Below are 18940 nucleotides of genomic sequence, written 5' to 3'. Positions count from 1 at the left end.
GCCTCTCATTAGAGATGGAGCTATTCTGACAACGATGATGCGAAGATTCCATGATTGGTACATGAAAACCTGCAGAGAGTCTGGGGGGAGGATACTTTGCCGCTGAGAGTTAAAGAGGAGCATGACCTCATTGGAATTGAACTGTTGACAATTCCATTTGAGGAGTTCTTCCAGTGGTTCAATCAAAAGGCCCTCGATAAATTAACAGTCACTTGCTACTGTCTCTAAGTACTACTTCTGTCATTAAGTCTCTATATATAGCTCAGCTCTTTCATTGCATGTATATATGATTATCCTCACTATATTATGCAGATTGAAGATTGTCGAATGCAAAAAAGTAGAAATCTATGATATTGGGTTCATTAACACAAATCTCATAGATGAATATACGGTTAAATTTCAAGGCAAAGATACAGAGGCCAACGTGCTCAAATCATTGCTTCAAAATCAAAACAAAGATAAAATACTCTTTCCTTACAACTTCAAGTGAGTGTTTCTATCTTGTGCATATTCGGTTTCCCTTATTACTCGAGGTTATAGTAATGTAATTGATGAGTTATGCATGCGTGCGCAGCTTCCACTATATTCTCCTTGAGATTAAGCTTGAGCAGGGACTAGTAACCGTCTTAGACTCGAGACGAAAATCTCCCGAGACCTATGCGGACATGACTAAAATTCTTGAGAAGTAAGTTCAATCGATCATTATCGCACCATATCGAAAACTTTTTGTTCATTTCCTCATACCAAGTAATTGTTTTTTTTTGTTTCGCAGGGTTTGGAAAGTATTCACCGCACAAGCTCTAGGACTGCCAGGGGAGCTGTGATGGACATACCCGAAAGTAAGTAGTACTAGCTAGCTAGTTCCATGCATCTCGATCCCATTGATTCTAGCTACTTTCATCAATGCCATTTATAATGCTTCATTATCAGTTTGATTGACCTCTATTTCTCGTAAAGTGCTTGTGGCAGGAACAAGGGAATGATTACTATGGATACTATGTTTGCGAGTTCATGTACAACGCGACTTGCAAAAAAACCCGGAGCTACTCTAAAAGACAATTTGATGTGCGTAAGCAATAATATTCACAATTTCATTTTATCACCATCATTTGTTTTAAGTTTCATTCATATATATGTATGGACCCCTTCTTCAAATTAGATGTGGCAGATGCGGGATGAACTCCTACCACAAGATCGCATTAAAGCAATTCAAGAGGAATTGGTGGGATTCTTTCTTGACCACGTCATCAATAAAGCCGGAGAATACCATCTGGAGGCTGAGTTCATATATAATTAGGGGATTATATTGTAAGAGATCTTAATATTATATATATGTAGCCAGTAGCGCCGGATAGATATACGAAAACTTGTTATTCGACCAATCTCTCGGAGAAGGTGTCGGTGTACTAGAGTAGGGGTACCCTTGTACCCCGAACTTGTGCACGGGCAGTCGCAGCGTCCCGCGGCAAGGCTTGCCAGGTCACCACCAAGATTCCCCGTGGTCCCTTTGAAGACCATTCAAGAACAAAGTACTCAAGACAAGACCCCGGCAAGAGGAGCTTGCCGGGAAGAAGGCAAGACCCCGGCAAGAGGAGCTTGCCGGGAAGGCTATCAGAAGCGTCCCAAGACCCCGGCAAGAGGCGCTTACCGGGAAGGCCGTCCGAGGCATTCCAAGGAACTTGCCGCGGCGCGCCACGCGCCCGGACAAGGCCCGGTGAGCGACAAGCTCCCGGAAGCGACAAGTCGACGACCGCGGCAAGGCGCTTGCCGCGGCAAGCCCCCACTCCACGCCCGCGCTCCAGCTCATCCACCCACGTGTCGCTCCGGGGCCCCTCCCGAGCGCACGTGGCAGGAGGCTGTGCAGCTAGGGGCATGCGGTGGCACGCAGGCGCTGACAAGACAACCATCGTGGCGAGACGGTGGCGTCCCTAGCGGTCCCTTTCGGCGCTGTCTAGGCGACACAGACGGGCATTTAATGCCCTTGTCCCCTGCCATCAGGGTTAGGTATGATAACACTGTAGCAGCTAGCTGTGCCTACTACAGCACCTAGCTGTGCCTACCCATGGCACCCTTTCCATTTTTGCCCTTGGCCCCCGTTGCTCTATGTCGGTAACCCCTTGAGTATAAAAGGAGGCCCGTGTGCAACGTAGAGGGGGTCGGCGACCTCGAGAGCTCTTGCGAGGTTCAGTAATCCCACACACTCACGCTCGCTCCCGAGCTAGAGATCAATACGAATCCACAAAGCAGGAGTAGGGTTTTACGCATCCGTGCGGCCCGAACCTGGGTAAATCGTTCGCGTGCTTTGCCTCGGTTTACTCCTCGCACGACCAACCGCCCGCTCGCTTCGCCTCGATCTGCTCTTTGCGCAACCTCCTCCCCCCGCCGAACCAAAAGGGACCCGGTCCGCCGGTCCCATAGGTGCCCGTGGATCAGAAACCCCGGCAAAAGGAGAGGTCGATATCACTTCTCTCTGTATGAATATGTTCATGACAAACTTCTGTACTTAATGGTTTCCTTCATTTACTTACTAGCTAGCGTTGACCAAGCACGGAGATAAGAGAGGACACTTCTCTATTAATTAATTAGCTACCTAACACAATATATGAAACCCCCCAAAATTAACCATACAAAACCCCCCACCCCCCTTTCAGAAAAAAGCAAAAACCCTAGCCCCTGAAATGCTGACGTGTGGTAGCTTATTGGTCCCGGTTGGTGCTACCAACCGGGACAAAAGGCCCCCTGTCAGGGCAAGCCGCAACGGCCACGTGGAGGCCCATCTGTCCCGGTTGGTGTAAGAACCGGGACTAAAGGCTTAGGGCTTTAGTAACGACCCTTTAGTCCCGGTTCCCTATTCAGCAGTTTTGGTGGGGGAGTAAAGCTGGAAAATGGAAACCTAGCTAGGTGGCATGGGACATCATGACGCGGCCGAAACATCTTGGAGGGCTCGATTTTAGAGACATGGATATCTTTAACCTAGCATTATTGGCCAGGTAGGCATGGAGGATTTTGTGTGACCCTTCCTCTCTTAGTGCACGCTTACTGAAAGCGGTGTATTTCCCTAACTCAACCCTGCTCGATGCAGATCTTGGAGGCCAACCCTCTCAGATATGGAGGGCGATAATTGATGGAAGAGACATGCTTAGGCAAGGCATCATACGGAGAATCAGAAATGGGAACACTACAGAAATTTGGAATGATAACTGGCTTCCTCGGCCTAGAATGATGAGACCCATCTCCTCACTGATTATCAACCCACCGAAGTATGTGTCTAAATTAATCAACGAAGAAACCACATCTTGGAACGAACAGCTGGTGCATTCAGTTTTTGTTCCCATCGACGCTGAAGCCATCTTGGCAATACCACTTTGCACAAGGAATATGAGCGATTTCTGGGCTTGGAGCAGAGAGAAGAGGAAATTTTTCTGTAAAATTTTCGTATAGACTGATTATGCGAACTAAGATCACCAGGGAAAACTAGATTGAGGAAAATGAGGGATCTTCTGGGGCTGATCAGGAGCGCAAGGAGTGGTCTGCACTTTGGAGAATGGAGGTCCCATCGAAGGTGAGAATGTTCTTGTGGCATTTAGCCCGGAGATCTATCCCAACAGCAGACCTGCTCGAGCATAGACACATGGCAACATCGGCATCATGCAGGCTATGCGGGGCCAAGGATTCATGGCGGCATGCTCTCATCAATTGTTCCATGGCCAGAAGTACGCGGGCACAGTCGGACAAAGACCTTGTTGATCAGATGATCCAGTTTGACTGCAACAACGCGAAGGAATGGGTATTCAGAATGAAAGAGGTACCGTCAGAGGATCTTTTTGTATGCATGGTGGTCACCCTCTGGGCGGTCTGGAGAGCGCGGAGAATGACGATCTATGAGGACATTTTCCAGAGCCCTATGTCAACGCATATATTCATCCAGGCGCAGATTAACGATCTCCAGATTATCAAGAAGCCGGTGCAGGAGACCATGCATGCAAGAACAGAGAGGCCTACTCAATGGCTGCCACCATTGGGAGATTGTGCAAAAATAAACGTTGACGCTGCTACAAGGGGCACAACAAGAGCAGGGTCGGCTTCCGCAATATGCAGGGACACGAATGGCGTATTTTTGGGGGCGTCTGCTCTGGTCCTCAAGGGTATCCATGATCCCACTACCCTAGAAGCTTTGGCGGTCAGAGAGTCGATGGCGCTAGCAGAGGATCTGAACTTAAACTCCATCCATGTGGCGTCTAACTGCAAGGTAGTGATCGACGACATCAAGCAGAAGCATGGAGCAAGTTATGGTGCAATCATACATGAAATCATAGATTACACTAGTAGTTTCAGCACTTGTAATTTTGTTCATGAATTTAGGAGCTCGAATTTTGAGGCTCACAGTCTTGCGAAGCATGCATTGCAGCTAGGGCTTGGCTGCCATGTTTGGTTAGGCCATCCTAGTGAACTTCCTTTCTTCGCTGTAAACATTGTGACGGTTTGAATAAAAGCTTCGTGGGAGTGTCTCAAAAAAAAGCAGGATCCATGAAACAAAATTTTGGCGAGTCCACTACCCTCCTCCTCGGCTCCTCCACATCCATTTTTCTTCCTCCAAGTATAGTATTGTTCGGGTACTCGTAAACCCCGCAATAGCGTGAGGCATTTTATCAGCGATCCATCCTGATGTTTTTTTTCTAAACTAGGCAAAGGATTTTGCCATTTTCATTGATTAAGTGAGAAGATTTTAGAGTTGAGGCTTCAGAGCGAGCACTCCTGATCTTGGCTACCAGCACTCCCACTGAAACAAAAGTGTTGGGAAAGACTTGAGCGTTTTGTTCCTTTCAGATTTCCCAAGAGATAAGGAACATCAAGGAGACGAGCTGCCTTCATGATTGAGTTTGCTTGGTGGCACTCCGGCTCCACCAATCCTTAGCAGAATCCACATCAATCCATTTGATGGGCTGGCAATCATGAAGACCAAGCCATCATTTAATTATTGCCCAACTATAAGAGCGTAACAACATTGAAAAAGAAGGTGAGCCGCCGATTTCCGAACTTGTTTGCAAAGTGGGGGGTTCGCGGGACTGTTCGTGGGCGGTTCACGGGATCGTTCATAGACGGTTCGAGGGATTCCAAGTACGATCTACACCGACATGTTCTTCTTCCGCTGCAACCCGGTGACGGTAACAATCATGCCCAACCCGTTATGTATCTTCATATTAATCTTGGATGTGCGTAGGCGTGATTTTTTTGTTTTCTACTGCATTTCCAACACCAAGGAAAATGTGAGAGTGAAGCTGGCACATATGCATGTCTTACATCAACACATGCATGCCTACATTATCTGCTCTAACTCCATCACTTTTCATTTTCCTTTGACAATTTAGTTGGTTCATATCTTTAAAACCAAAATGTCCTTTTTGAAACATTTTCCTTTGAAACCAAAATGCCCAGCCGCCCACCTCCCATCACCCGGACGGCCATAAGACCCCGCCCTGGCGCTGTCCCCCCCACACCCGACCTCACACCCCCGACTCCTGCCGCCGACGAGAAGCAGCGCAGTGCCGGCGATGGACTACCACCACGGGAGCATCAGCGACGAGCGACAACGACGCCCCGAGCTCCTGGCCGTCCAGCCTCGGCAATCCGAAGACGGCGGAGCTGTGCCGGTACGGCCTGCTCGGGCCGCCGGGCTGCCGTCTTCCCCGGCAGTGGAATATCAGCACCGATGGCTACCCGACGCTCGGCCCCGGCACGACAGTGGAGGAGCTCCGGACACACCGCGGCGGCCGCCACATCATTGCCGGCCGTCACGCCTTTTAGAAGGGGAAAGTCTACGAAGACATCATCGCCGCCTTCTGGCTGGTGGAGGCCGACGTCGCCGCCGACCTCACGGGCGCGAGCGGCCCCCTTCGGCCCCGGCATCGGCGCATGTCCCAGACCCGCGGGAGCACCGTCGTGGAGTTGCCCACCGCTAGCTGATATGTCTCCAATGTATCTATAATTTTTGATTGTTCCATGCTATTATATTATCAATCTTGGATGTTTTATAATCATTTTATAGTCATTTTTTGGTACTAACCTATTGACATAGTGCCAAGTGTCAGTTGCTGTTTTTTCCATGTTTTTTACATCGTAGAAAATCAATATCAAACGGAGTCCAAATGCCACAAACTTTACGGAGAATTTTTATGGGCCAGAAGGAACACAACGGGCCCTGGCTGCGCCTAGGGGGTTCCCCGAGGGAGGCACAACCCACCAGGGCGCGCCAGGAGGCCCAGGCGCGCCCTGGTAGGTTGTGCTCACCTCAGGTGCCCCCCGGACCGCCTCTTTGCTCTATAAATACCCCAATATTTCCAGAACCCTAGGGGAGTCGATGAAATATTCATCCAGCTGCCGCAGAGTCCAGAACCACAAAATCAAATCTAGACACCATCTCGGATGGGGTTCACCACCTCCATTGGTGCCTCTCTGTTGATTGTGAGTACTTCTTTGTAGACCTTTGGGTCCGTAGTTAGTAGCTAGATGGCTTCCCCTCTCTCTCTCCCTCTCTCTCTCTCTTGATTCTCAATACAATGGTCTCTTGGAGATCCATATGATGTAACTCTTTTGCGGTTTGGTTGTTGGGATCGATGAACTTTGAGTTTATGATCAGATCTATCTTTTTATATCCATGAAAGTATTTGAGTTTCTTTGATCTCTTTTATGCATGATCTCTTATAGCCTCGTATTTCTTCTCCGATATTTGGGTTTTGTTTGGCAAACTTGATCTATTTATCTTGCAATGGGAAGAGGTGCTTTCTAGTGGGTTCGATCTTACGGTGCTTGATCCCAGTGACAGAAAGGAAACCGACACGTATATATCATTGCTACTAAGGATAAAACAATGGGGTATATCTCTACATAGATAGATCTTGTGTACATCCTGTCATCGTTCTTATTGCATTACCCTGTTTCTCCATGAACTTAATACACTAGATGCATGCTGATAGCGGTCGATGTGTGGAGTAATAGTAGTAGATGCAGGCAGGAGTCGGTCTACTAATCTTGGATGTGATGCCTATATAATGATCATTTCCTAGATATCGTCATGAGTATTTGAAGTTCTATCAATTTCCCAACAGTAATTTGTTCACCCACCACTTTGCTATTTTTCTCGAGAGAAGCCATTAGGGAAACCTACGACCCCCAGGTCTCTTTCTCATATTATGTGCCTTTGCGATCTATTTTCCTTTGCTTTTATTTTTAGATCTATTAATCCAAAAAACCCAAAATACTTTGCTGCAATTTATTCTTATTTATTTGTTTGGCATTCGATCTATCAATCTACTACAAATTTACCTCACGTCTGTTTGCCTATCTTGAGGCACCGTACCCCGGAAGGGATTGACAACCCCTTTAACACGTCGGGTTGCGAGAAGTTGTTATTTGTGTGCAGGTGTTGTTTACGTTTTGTTGCTTGGTTCTCCTACTGGTTCGATAAAGTTGGATTCATATATGAGGGAAATACCTACCGCCGCTGTGCTGCATCATCCCTTCCTCTTTGGGGAAATACCGACGTAGCTTCAAGCGACATCAAAAGGAATTTCTGGAGCCGTTGCCGTGGAGGATCTTCAACATATACCAGGTTCCTAATCACAAATCTGATCTCCTCGCAATTTACATTATTTGCCATTTGCCTCTCGTTTTTCTCTCCCCCACTTCACAAAAAAATACCATTTTATCGCCCCTCTTTTCTGTTCGCCGTTTCTTGATGGATTTGTTTTTGTGTGCATTCTTGTTTGCCGTTATTATCATTATGGATAGTTCTTCCTCTATTGCTCACACTCCCGAGAATGAGGTTCTCAACTTTAAACAAAGGGGAGGAGAAAATTTAATAGATGCTTGGTATTAGATTTGCAATGCTCATAATAGATCTACCCGTAAGCAATCCACCAGTGTTCTTCTTCGCTGTTTCTATGTTGGCATCACCACTTGGTATAGATTCATCCTTGATACAATTACCGGTGGAAATTTCTTGATGTGTCCTTCTCATGATGCTTTTAATGCTATGGGAAATTTAGTGGGCTCACCACCCCTCATGATTAATGAAACAACTTTGACTCTTGAGCATGTTATGGAAAGACTAGATGCTATGGAAAAGAAAATGCTCACTGAAGATCACATGGGGATTATAGATAAAAAGATACATAATTTTTCCACCAATATGGGGTCAAAAGCGGGAGATATTCCTAAGTTGCTAAGGGAAAAGGGTACCATAATTCATGAAAGAATAGAAGAAAGCCCTTCTCAGATTGATAAATTAGAAGAATTTTTTAGTAATCTAAGCACGGCTTTCGCTTCCACTAAAACTATAGAAAAAACTCCCATAAAAAGTGGTATAGCTTCCAAGAACAAGGTACAACCTCTAGTAATAGTAATAAAGAAGATCTTAAGATGATTGGTATTCACCCAGATTTTGTTGAAGTAATTAGAGATCCCTTTTGCAAGAATGAAATCTTTGAATTTATTCCTAGAAGTGTTGTTATTGAAAATCTTTATGCTAAATCTTTGAAGGATTCTAAGTGTTTGATTGAAGAGTTGGACAAAGATGACAAAACTTAGATCCTTGCTTTATGCCTAGCTAAGGGCGTAAAACTATAGCGCTTGTTGGGAGGCAACCCAATGAATAAAATTTATATTTGCTTTTTGCTTCCTGTTTTTGTGTGTTAGCACAATTATGCTACTGTTATGATTGTGGTTTTTTTTAATTAGTGTTTGTGCCAAGTAAAGCCTATAGGATCTTCTTGGGTGATGGTTGTTTGATCTTGCTGAAAAAGTAGAAACTTTTTTAATTTCCATTTTTTACCAGAGAGCGATAAAATACACATTCCACTTGTAGTAGATCAATATACAAATTTCTCAGGCCTTCCTAATTTTTTAGAATCGTTAGAGTTACAGAAGTATTCGAAGTAGTTAGATTGCTACATACTGTTCTATTTTGACAGATTCTGTTTTCTTTGTATTGTGTGCTTATTTTGATGGCTCTATGGTTTTCTTTGATGAGTGTTTGCCATAGAAAAGTTGGAATACAATATATATAATGCAAGAACAAAATATGAATTGGTTTGATACAACACTTATAGTAGTGATTTATTATTCTTATACTAATGGATCTCGCGAAGGTTTTGTTTAGTTTTGTGTGATTAAAGTTCATGTTTTCGGTTATCTTATGATGGAGGAAGGAATAAGGAGTAGAAGAGCCTAAGCTTGGGGATGCCAAGGCATCCCAAGCTATAATCCAAAAATTAGCAGCCAACTAAGCTTGGGGATGCCCCGAGTGGCATACCCTCTTTCTTCTAACGAGCATCGGTATTTTACTCGAAACTATATTTTTATTCATCACATACTATGTGTTTTGCTTGGAGCGGCTTGTATGATATGAGTCTTTGCTTGTTTTATTTTGTGCTTTTAAGTCTTGATCCTTTGCTGGACACACCTATTTTAGAGAGCCAAAATTATGGCATGACTTGTTAGAATTGCTCTCTATGCTTCACTTAAAATTTTATGAGCTAGGGACTTGCTACAGTGATTCACTTATATATTTTTGAGCACGGTGTGCTTAGTATTTTTTAAGAAATGCTCTCTTGCTTCACTTAGATTTATTTGAGAGTTAGCAAAATTTTCAAGAAATTCTCTCTTGCTTCACTTAAATTAATTTGAGAGAAAGAAATTTTTGCCCGTGATCTTCACTTATATTTGTTTGAGCTTGTCAAAAGCAACATATGAAATTAGTCCAAAAGTGATAGATATCCAAGAAAGATATAATAAAAACTTTCATGAAGATCATTGGACAAAATAAACTTGATTCTTAGTAATAGTTTTGAGATATGATGATGTGATATGTGAGTCATCTTGATGTGTAATTATGTTTTAGTAAGAAAATTGGCGTTAAGGTTTGTGATTCCCTATGCAAGCATGAAATTCAATAGTTATGCAATGCAATTATATCCTACTTATGGTGCATTATTCGGTGTTAGTTATGCTTAATGCTCGCCTATGACATTATCCGTTTCTTGGTTGGTCGCTTCCAATCTTTTGCTAGCCTTCATTTTGCACTAAGTATGATCACTACTTGTGCATCGAAAAACCATTAAACCAGTTTTGCCACATGAGTCCACTATATCTACCTATATGTGGTATTCTTTTGCCGTTCTAAGCAAATTTGCATGTGCCATCTCGAATTTTCAAAAATAAACTTCTCTTTTGTGTGTTTGTTTCTCTCGCGGAGCTGTGAGGGGTGGCTAATATTTTCCATGCTATATGTGTTATTCTCAAGATGAGTGTTTATTCACTTGTCATTGCACGAGAGTAAGGCAAAGGTATTAGGGATGCCCAGTCCGGAAATGAAGAAAATGAATTTACTTTATGTTGTCAAATAATAAATTCCTTGAAGTGTTGGAATGGAGGGCACCCGTGGATACGGTTAGCCATGGAAAGTGAAAGTATGATGGAGAAAGGAATAAACTTTATTTTCTATTTGGGAACCGCCTATGATGTATCTATGCATGGAAAGTATTGGGAACTCTAAGCTGTTTTAGTTGCTGGGATGGACACACCTCCCAAAATATTTTTATCTCTAAGTTTTTCGCTTTGAGCTCCGGCACCTCTACAAATCCCTACTTCCCTCTGCGAAGGGCCTTTCTTTTACTTTATGCAATTTTTATTCTGAATTTGGTTCTCCATCTTCTCTTATAAAAAGCACCAAATAGGAGGCAATATGATCGTACTTGAGTATTGGGTGTAGCTAATATGCGAGTGTTTCATGAATGGATCAATGGTTGAGCATGATGGGCTAGGGATAGCTTATTTTAGCGTTGATATTTTGAAAGACATGGTTGCTTGTTGATATGCTTGAGTATTTAAATTATCATGTCAAAACTAGATTATTGCTTTGGACAATATAAAAGTTCAAATGTCCATGCTATAAATAAAGAAATATGATATGACATGTTAGGCAACATTCCACATCAAAAATTCTATTTTTATCACTTCCCTACTCGATGACGAGTAGGAGTTAAGCTTGGGGATGCTGATATGTCTCCAACGTATCTATAATTTTTGATTGTTCCATGTTGTTATATTTTCAAACTTGGGTGTTTTATAATCATTTCATATCATTTGTCGGTAATAACCTGTTGACATAGTGCCAAGTGCTAGTTGCTTTTTTCCCATGTTTTTACATCACAGGAAATCAATATCAAACGGAGTCCAAACGCCTCTAAACTTTACAGAGAATTTTTATGGGCCAGAAGGAACACAACGAGCCCTGGCTACGCCTGGGGGGTGCCCCAAGCGAGGCACTGTTGGGGAACGCAGTAATTTCAAAAAATTCCTACGCACACGCAAGATCCATCTAGGTGATGCATAGCAACGAGAGGGGAGAGTGTTGTCCACGTACCCTCATAGACCGTAAGACGAAGCGTTATGACAACACGGTTGATGTAGTTGTATGTCTTCACGATCCGACCGATCCTAGCACCGAAGGTACGACACCACCGCGATCTGCACATGTTCATCTTGGTGACGTCCCATAAAGTCTAGATCCAGCCGAGGTCGAGGGAGAGTTGCGTCAACACGATGGCGTGGTGACGGTGATGATGAAGCTACCGGCGCAGGGCTTCACCTAAGCACTGCAACGATATGACCGAGGTGGAAACCTGTGGAGGGGGGCACCACACACGACTAAGATCAACTTTGATGTGTTCTAGGGTGCACCCTCCCTACGTATATAAAGGAGGGAGGGGGACGCCGGCCGACCCTCTAGGAGCGCCAAGGGGGGAGGAGTCCACCACCTAGTAGGAGTAGGACTCCCCCCTTTCCTAGTCCCACTTGGAAAAGAAGGAATAGGGAGAAGGAGAAAGGAAAGGGGGGCCAGCCCCCCACCCAATTCGGATTGGGCTTGGGGGGGCGCCCTCCACCTGGCTGCCTCCTCTTCTCTCCCACTAGGGCCCAATAAGGCCCATTGACTCCCAGGGGGGGCTCCGGTAACCCCTCGGTACTCCGGTAAATGCCCGAACTCACCCGGAACCATTCCGATGTCCAAACATAGCCTTCCAATATATCGATATTTATGTCTCGACCATTTCGAGACTCCTCGTCATGTCCACAATCTCATCCGGGACTCTGAACAACATTCGGTACATCAAAACACATAAACTCATAATACCGATCATCACCAAATGTTAAGTGTGCGGACCCTACGGTTCGAGAACTATGTAGACATGACCGAGACTCATCTCTGGTCAATAACAAATAGCAGAACCTGGATGCTCATATTGGTTCCTGCATATTCTACAAAGACCTTTATCAATTAAACCGCATAACAACATACATTGTTCCCTTTGTCATCGGTATGTTACACTACAAAAAAAAGACACATCCGTGACATTTTGGGCCTAACGAAATTTTTTTCTGTCATACATATGACACTTCTATGATGATAATTGTGACAAAACCCGGTATCATCATAGATGTGGTGGGCTCCTACTTCTATGACAAAAAATCATGATAGAAAATGGGATTTTCGTCCTGGGCGGGCCGGAGACGCAGCTGCATGACATTCTTTGGGCCGTCCATGACGGAAAAAACTGTGGTAGAAGCGAGGGGGAGGAAAATTTCGGGGAGTTCCCAGTTACGGTGGGAGGTCGGGGCCGAGTGATGCGGGTTTCTCTCGTACACGTACGCGCGTGTGTGAGGCGTTGGGCTCTAACTGAACCCGAGAGATTGCACTGCAGGCTACGCATTACTGAACCCGAGCGACCGATCGATGGCTGTTAATTGAACCCGATCGAGCGATTCCTTTGCTACTGCTGCTAACTGAAGCCGATCGATTGGATGAACAGTGAGCGTTGAGGGGGGGGTGGATGAACAGTGAGCGGTGGCGTTGCCTCTGGATGAACAGGACCCCGTGGTGTGGTGGAGGGCTGGATGAACAGTAGACGGTGGAGGAGTCCCCGTGGAGGGGTGGCTGAACAGGACCCCGTGGTGAGGAGGGCTGGATGAACAGTAGACGGTGGAGGGTAGTTGAACAGTAGCCGGTGGAGTAGCGCGCGGTGGAGGCTGGATTAACAGGAGCCCGTGGAGGCTGGAGGAGGTCGACGGTGGAGATGAACAGTATCCCGTGGAGTCCCATTTTGCGGTACGCCACACCCCTCCCGATGAACAGGACCCCCATTTCGACCGTAGCGCTCCAACACAAGTCCATTTCGTCCGTTTAGCGGTACGCCACACCCCTCCTGATCAACAGGACCCCCGTTTCGATCGTAGGAGGTCCGTTTCGTCCGTTTTGCGGTACGCCAGACCCCTCCCGATGAACAGGATCCCGTTTCGAATGTGGCCGGTCGAACACGAGGCCGTTTCCTCCGTTGTGCGGTACGCCAGGCCTCGTTTCCATTGCCTGTTCCGTCCAAGCCCTCCCGATGAACACGACCACGCATTCCGTTCCGACCCAGCCAGTTGGCTCCCACGCATTCCGTTGCCTCCCGATGAACACAACGCATTCCGTTGCCTCACCATGAACACGACGCATTCCGTTGCCCTCCCCATGAACATGACGACGACGCTGTTTCTCCATTCCGACCCAGCCAGGTACACGAGCCCTGGCCGTACGTATGCGTGAGTAGGCGTTCGAGACCCCACCCGTATGTACACATACGTGGCCGTATTTTCTTTCTTGCACCCTGGCCGCTGTATGTACGTGTACATGCTACGTGCGCGCCTCTAGTACGACACGTATGCGCCTCTACTACGGCACGTGTGTGCCTCTACATCCACCAGTATATATGTACGTACACGTTCGCGACCAGAATGACAACGCTACGTACGCTTCGACCAGGTGGGTCCCGACTGTCGGGCACTTCCTTGCCTGCGAAGATGTAGCTGGTGGGTCCCAGCAGTCAGGGGGCGAATCGTTTTTTTCCCAGATGCACTTCCTTGCGTGCGAAGATGTAGCTGGTGGGTCCCAGCAGTCAGGGGCAAACGTTTTTTTCACGAAATACGGTGGCCCGTCTGGTGGGTCCCTGCTGTCAGGTGGAGGAATAATTATTTTGCACGTAATAAGGAGGCACTTCGTTACTGCGGCCGTGGACCCAGCTGTCAGCCTCTCCACGTACAGTCCACGTCCGATGGAAGCCGTTCCTTGACCACGTTGACCATGCTGCGCCGAGAGCACCAGGGTGGTGGACGAGGGTGAGGCCTAGGAAGGGGACGACGCAGAGCCGGGGAAGACGCGGCAGTGGATTCCCACGCGTAGAGGAGTACGAGGGTTCACTGGTTCACTGCGGTGTGAGGCTGCCGTTGCCGCAGAATAACAGGGGGTGTGGGTGAGTAGAGGGATGACCTGGCCAGCGGTGGGAGTAGTAGGGGGCGGTGAGGCCTCCGCCGCATCGCAGCCAGCCACGGGAGGCAGGACCACGAGGCACGACCGGCGCTAGTTTGGGCAGCTGGAGCAAGAAGACCAGAGGTTGAAGAAGCACTACGGTCGTTGGATGGACGTCGTACGGTCACTGGAGCTAGAATCATTCATATTGACTAAGTTGACAAAGCACTCCGTCCCCATCAACTTAGTAGGCCCACAAGTCAGCCTGCCACTATACTGTGTCCCAGCTAACAGGGGGAGTATTCATTTTTTTGTGCGTAATAAGGAGGCACTTCCTTGCGTGCGAAGATATAGCTGATGGGTCCGAGCTGTCAGCGGCGGTAACGTTTTTTTCGCGAAATACAGAGGCCCTTTCGGTGGGTCCCTGATGTGAGGTGGAGGAATCATTATTTTGCGCGTAATAAGGAGGCATTTCCATGCATGCGGCCGTGGACCCAACTGTCGGCCTCTCCACGTACAATCCACTTCAGATGCATGTCGGTTGTTGACCGCGTTGACTAGGCCATGCCGAGAGGACTAGGGCGGTGGACGACGGTGAGGCCTAGGAAGGGAACGACACGGAGGCAGGGAAGACTCGGTAGTTGTTTCCCACGCGGAGGGGAGTACGACTCTACGAGGGTTTACTGGTTCGTCTGCCGTCGCCGGAGAATAACAGGTAGGTGTGGGTGAGTAGAGGGATGGCTAGGCCAGCGATGGGAGTACGGTGGGGCGGTGAGGACTGCGCGGCAGCACAGCCAGCCGCGAGGAGGAGGGAGCAGGCAGTCCCGCCAGCGCTTCTTTGAGCGGATGGAGCAGGAAGAGCAGAGATTGAAGAAGCACGACAGCCGTTCGATGGACATCCAACAGTCACTGCTTGTGCGTCAACCTTTTTTTAGGAAAGCCTCAAATATGTGGAAAACAGCATACATCCCATCTGCCATTATTTCTAATAATTAACAGCCCATTTGTTAATTCTTAAGGTTTTTTGGAGCCCATATTCTTTTTGTTAGCATTACAGCCCATATTGTGGCCACGGTTAAAAAATTATACGAAATTTTGCATATTTCGGTGCGGTCCGAACTGTTTTTAATCCCGAAATTTCGACTCACATTCAAACCGATTTTAAAAATAAATGTATATCAATATAAAATCCAACAAATTCTCCATGCATAAAAATTAATGTAATTTAAAATCTCGAAATGAAAAAAAGATATTTGAAACAAATTGCTGGTTTGATGTGTTTTAAAAATGTACAACCCATTTCTCATTACTAATGGGCAATTTTCTCGGCCAGCCAAATGAAAGCTCTCCTCGTCTTGAAAGATTTGCAGCCCAACAGGCCTGACAAAGCGACTTACTTAGCAAATCACAAAAAAACAGGGCTGTGGCCGTGGACCCAGCTGTCAGCCTCTCCACGTATAGTACTCTTTCGATGGAAGTCATTCCTTGACCATGTTGACCATGCCGCGCGGAGAGCACCACGGCGGTGGATGACGACTAGGCCTAGGAAGGGGACGACGCGGAGCCGGGGAAGACGCGGGAGTGGAAGCCCGCGTGGAGAGGAGTACGAGGGTTCACTGGTTCGGCTGCGGTGTGAGGCTGCCGTTGCCACAGGGGCTGGCCAGCGGTGGGAATAGTAGGGGGCGGTGAGGCCTCCGCGGCAGCACAGCCGGCCACGGGAGGCAGGAGCATGTGGCGCGACCGGCGCTGCTTTGGGTGGCTGGAGCAAGAAGACGAGAGGTTGAAGAAGCACTACGGCCATTGGATGGACATCGTACGGTCACTGGAGCTAGAATCGTTCATATTGACTAAGTTGACAAAGCCCTTCGCCCCCGTCAACTTAGTAGGCCCACAAGTCACCCTCCCACCAAGGTGGGTCCCAGGTAGCCGGGGGAGTATTCATTTTTTGTGCATAATAAGGAGGCACTTCCGGTGGGTCTGAGCTAACAGCGGGGGGAACGTTTTTTCGCGAAATATGGTGGCCCGTCAGGTGGGTCCCATCAGTCAGGGGGCAAACATTTTTTTCACAAAATACGGTGGCCTATCCAGTGGGTCCCTGCTGTCAGTTGGAGGAATCATTATTTTCCGTGTAATAAGGAGGCACTTACTTGCTGCGGCCGTGGACCCAGCTGAGACTCTCCACGTATAGTATACTTCCGATGGAAGTCGTTCCTTGACCACGTTGACCTCGCCGCGTTCCATTGCATGCATGCGTCCATGGGCGTGGTGCGTCCCCACTGTCAGCCTCTCACGTACATTCATCTTCCGATGACTCTCGGTTGTTGACCACGTTGACCACACCGTGCTGAGCGCACCCAGAGTGGAACGACCCAGAGATGGGGAAGCCAGGGCAGTGGAGTCACAGATGGAGAGGAGTGGGAAACTTCACTGGTTCGGGTGCGCGACAGCACAGCCGCGGTGCCGCCCACGGGAGACAGGAGCAAGAATAGAGGTTGAAGAAGGAGCATGGCTGTTGGATTAACATCCAACGGTCCAGCTGCTAGAATCATTTGTTGATTAAGTTGACAAAGCCGTGCGTACACGTCCGCTTAGTAGGCCCACAAGTCAGTCACCAAATCAAACGGGTCCCAGCTATCAACGGGATGAATAATTTTTTTCGCAAAACAAGGAGGCACTTCCTTCCGTGCGAAGATACAGCCGGTGGGTCCCAGCTGTCAGGTGGAGGAAACATTTTTTCAGCTTAATAAGGAGGAACTTTCCTTGCGTGCGACCATGGACCTCGTGGGTCCCAGCCATCAGTCTCTCCACGTACAGTCCTCTTCCGATGACTCTCGTTTGTTGACCACTCCGCACCGAACGCAGCGAGGTGGTGGACGACGGCGAGGCCCCTGACGGGAACGACTCGGAGATGGGAAACGCGGCAGTGGAGTCGCAGATTGAGAGGAGGAGAAGGGTTATAACTGGTTCTGTTGCGGCGTGGGGCTGTAGTCTGTGGAGAATAACAGGAGGTGTCGAGGGGTGGAGGGATAGCCTGGCCAGCGGTGGGGTAGCGCTTCACAGCGATGCGTGGTAAGCAGAGCCGCTAGCCGCTAGAGGCCGGACCAGGCGGTCCCGGCGACGCTGGAGGAAGAAGACGAGAGATTGAAGGTGCATGCCGGCCATTGGATATAAATTCACTGGCTGTGGATGACACAATCATTTGTTGACCAAGTTGACAACGCCCTGTGTAGGCTTCGACCTATTGGCCCACATGTCAGCCTGCAAAAATGTGGCATATATTTAACCCATGTTTTCTAGAATGTACAGTCCATTTGCTGGGCTGGGTGAACAAATAATTCCGCGTCAATCAGGCCCATTTATATTTTCTAAGAAATTCCAGCCCATTTGCACTTCCTTGAAATACATGTATTAGGTGGCCTCGTTATATATATAATGTTATGTTAGAAGGAGCAATTAATATCAAAGAATAAACCGGAGAGGCACATTTTATATATATATATATATAATTAAGAAATTAGCGAGTTATTTCTCAAAATAAAAATGAGCGCGTTATTATTAAATTGGTCCTTAAAATCTTCGCAAGCTTTTGTATGCAATCACCAGGATTTTCCTTGCCTGTGAGTCAAAAATAACCAGGATTTTCCTTGCCAACTTCTGTTAAACATTTACTTTTATAAGTTAATAACATGTGGGACTCTATAAAATATACGATAATAGTAATTATATAAATCGTTCCCTAATAATAAAGCACATATTGACTCTTTGGGTTCACCGTCACAATACGCTTCTTTCCGTGAATTTATGCTTTCAGTTTTTTTCCGTTAGTTTTGATCGACAGTCCGTCCAATTGCTGTGAGGCGGTACTAAAAACTTTGTCCATCCAATTGGTCCACGTGCACATTCTCTTATTGGGCCTGCACACATGTTTTGGCCTGCATGCACGCTTCTGTATCTGTACCTTACCTGATTTTCACACATGTACTTGGAGTAATCCCACCTCGATTGCTTACATGAAAGTCTACCAGTTTATATACCTGGAAAATTGCATATCAACAACGAGCCTCTTGAATCAACAAACACAGAATGAGAACGAAGGGAAATTGTACAATAAAACGGCAGTCCGGCGTGAAGCTGTTCAGTCCGGCGCTCACCGGGGTGAGGAAGCGGAGGCGCAGCGCGCAGATGCCTGCGACGCAGCCTGTTCCACACGCTGGCCACCTCTACACCACGCACGACATGGACACGAGCGCGACGGCAGGGTGGCTTGAGGCTCGTGGTGGACCGGATCCAGCGAGGGGAAGGTCGGATCCGTCGGCTTGGAGAGGGAGGTGTGGAGGAGCACGCGGGACAGAGGACGGAGGAGGATGGAGGCGAAATGCCGAGGTCGGGCTGTGGACTCGGAGTGGAGGAGCCACGGAGAGGCCCGGGAGCCACCACGGCAGCCACGAGTGCGAGATGGGCCTGGCCATGCTCGGCGGTCGTCAGCCGACTTCATGTTTCTCTGCTGATGATCCCTGACCACCTCCTGCCCGGGGTCGGCTACATGCTGTTATCTCAGTTTGCTTGGTAGTTTCATTCTTGCTTAAGATTAGACCTATC

Source organism: Triticum urartu, chromosome 5 (genome assembly GCF_003073215.2).
Source record: "Triticum urartu cultivar G1812 chromosome 5, Tu2.1, whole genome shotgun sequence".
NCBI classification, from domain to species: Eukaryota; Viridiplantae; Streptophyta; class Magnoliopsida; order Poales; family Poaceae; genus Triticum; species Triticum urartu.
This window is presented reverse-complemented; position numbering follows the sequence as displayed.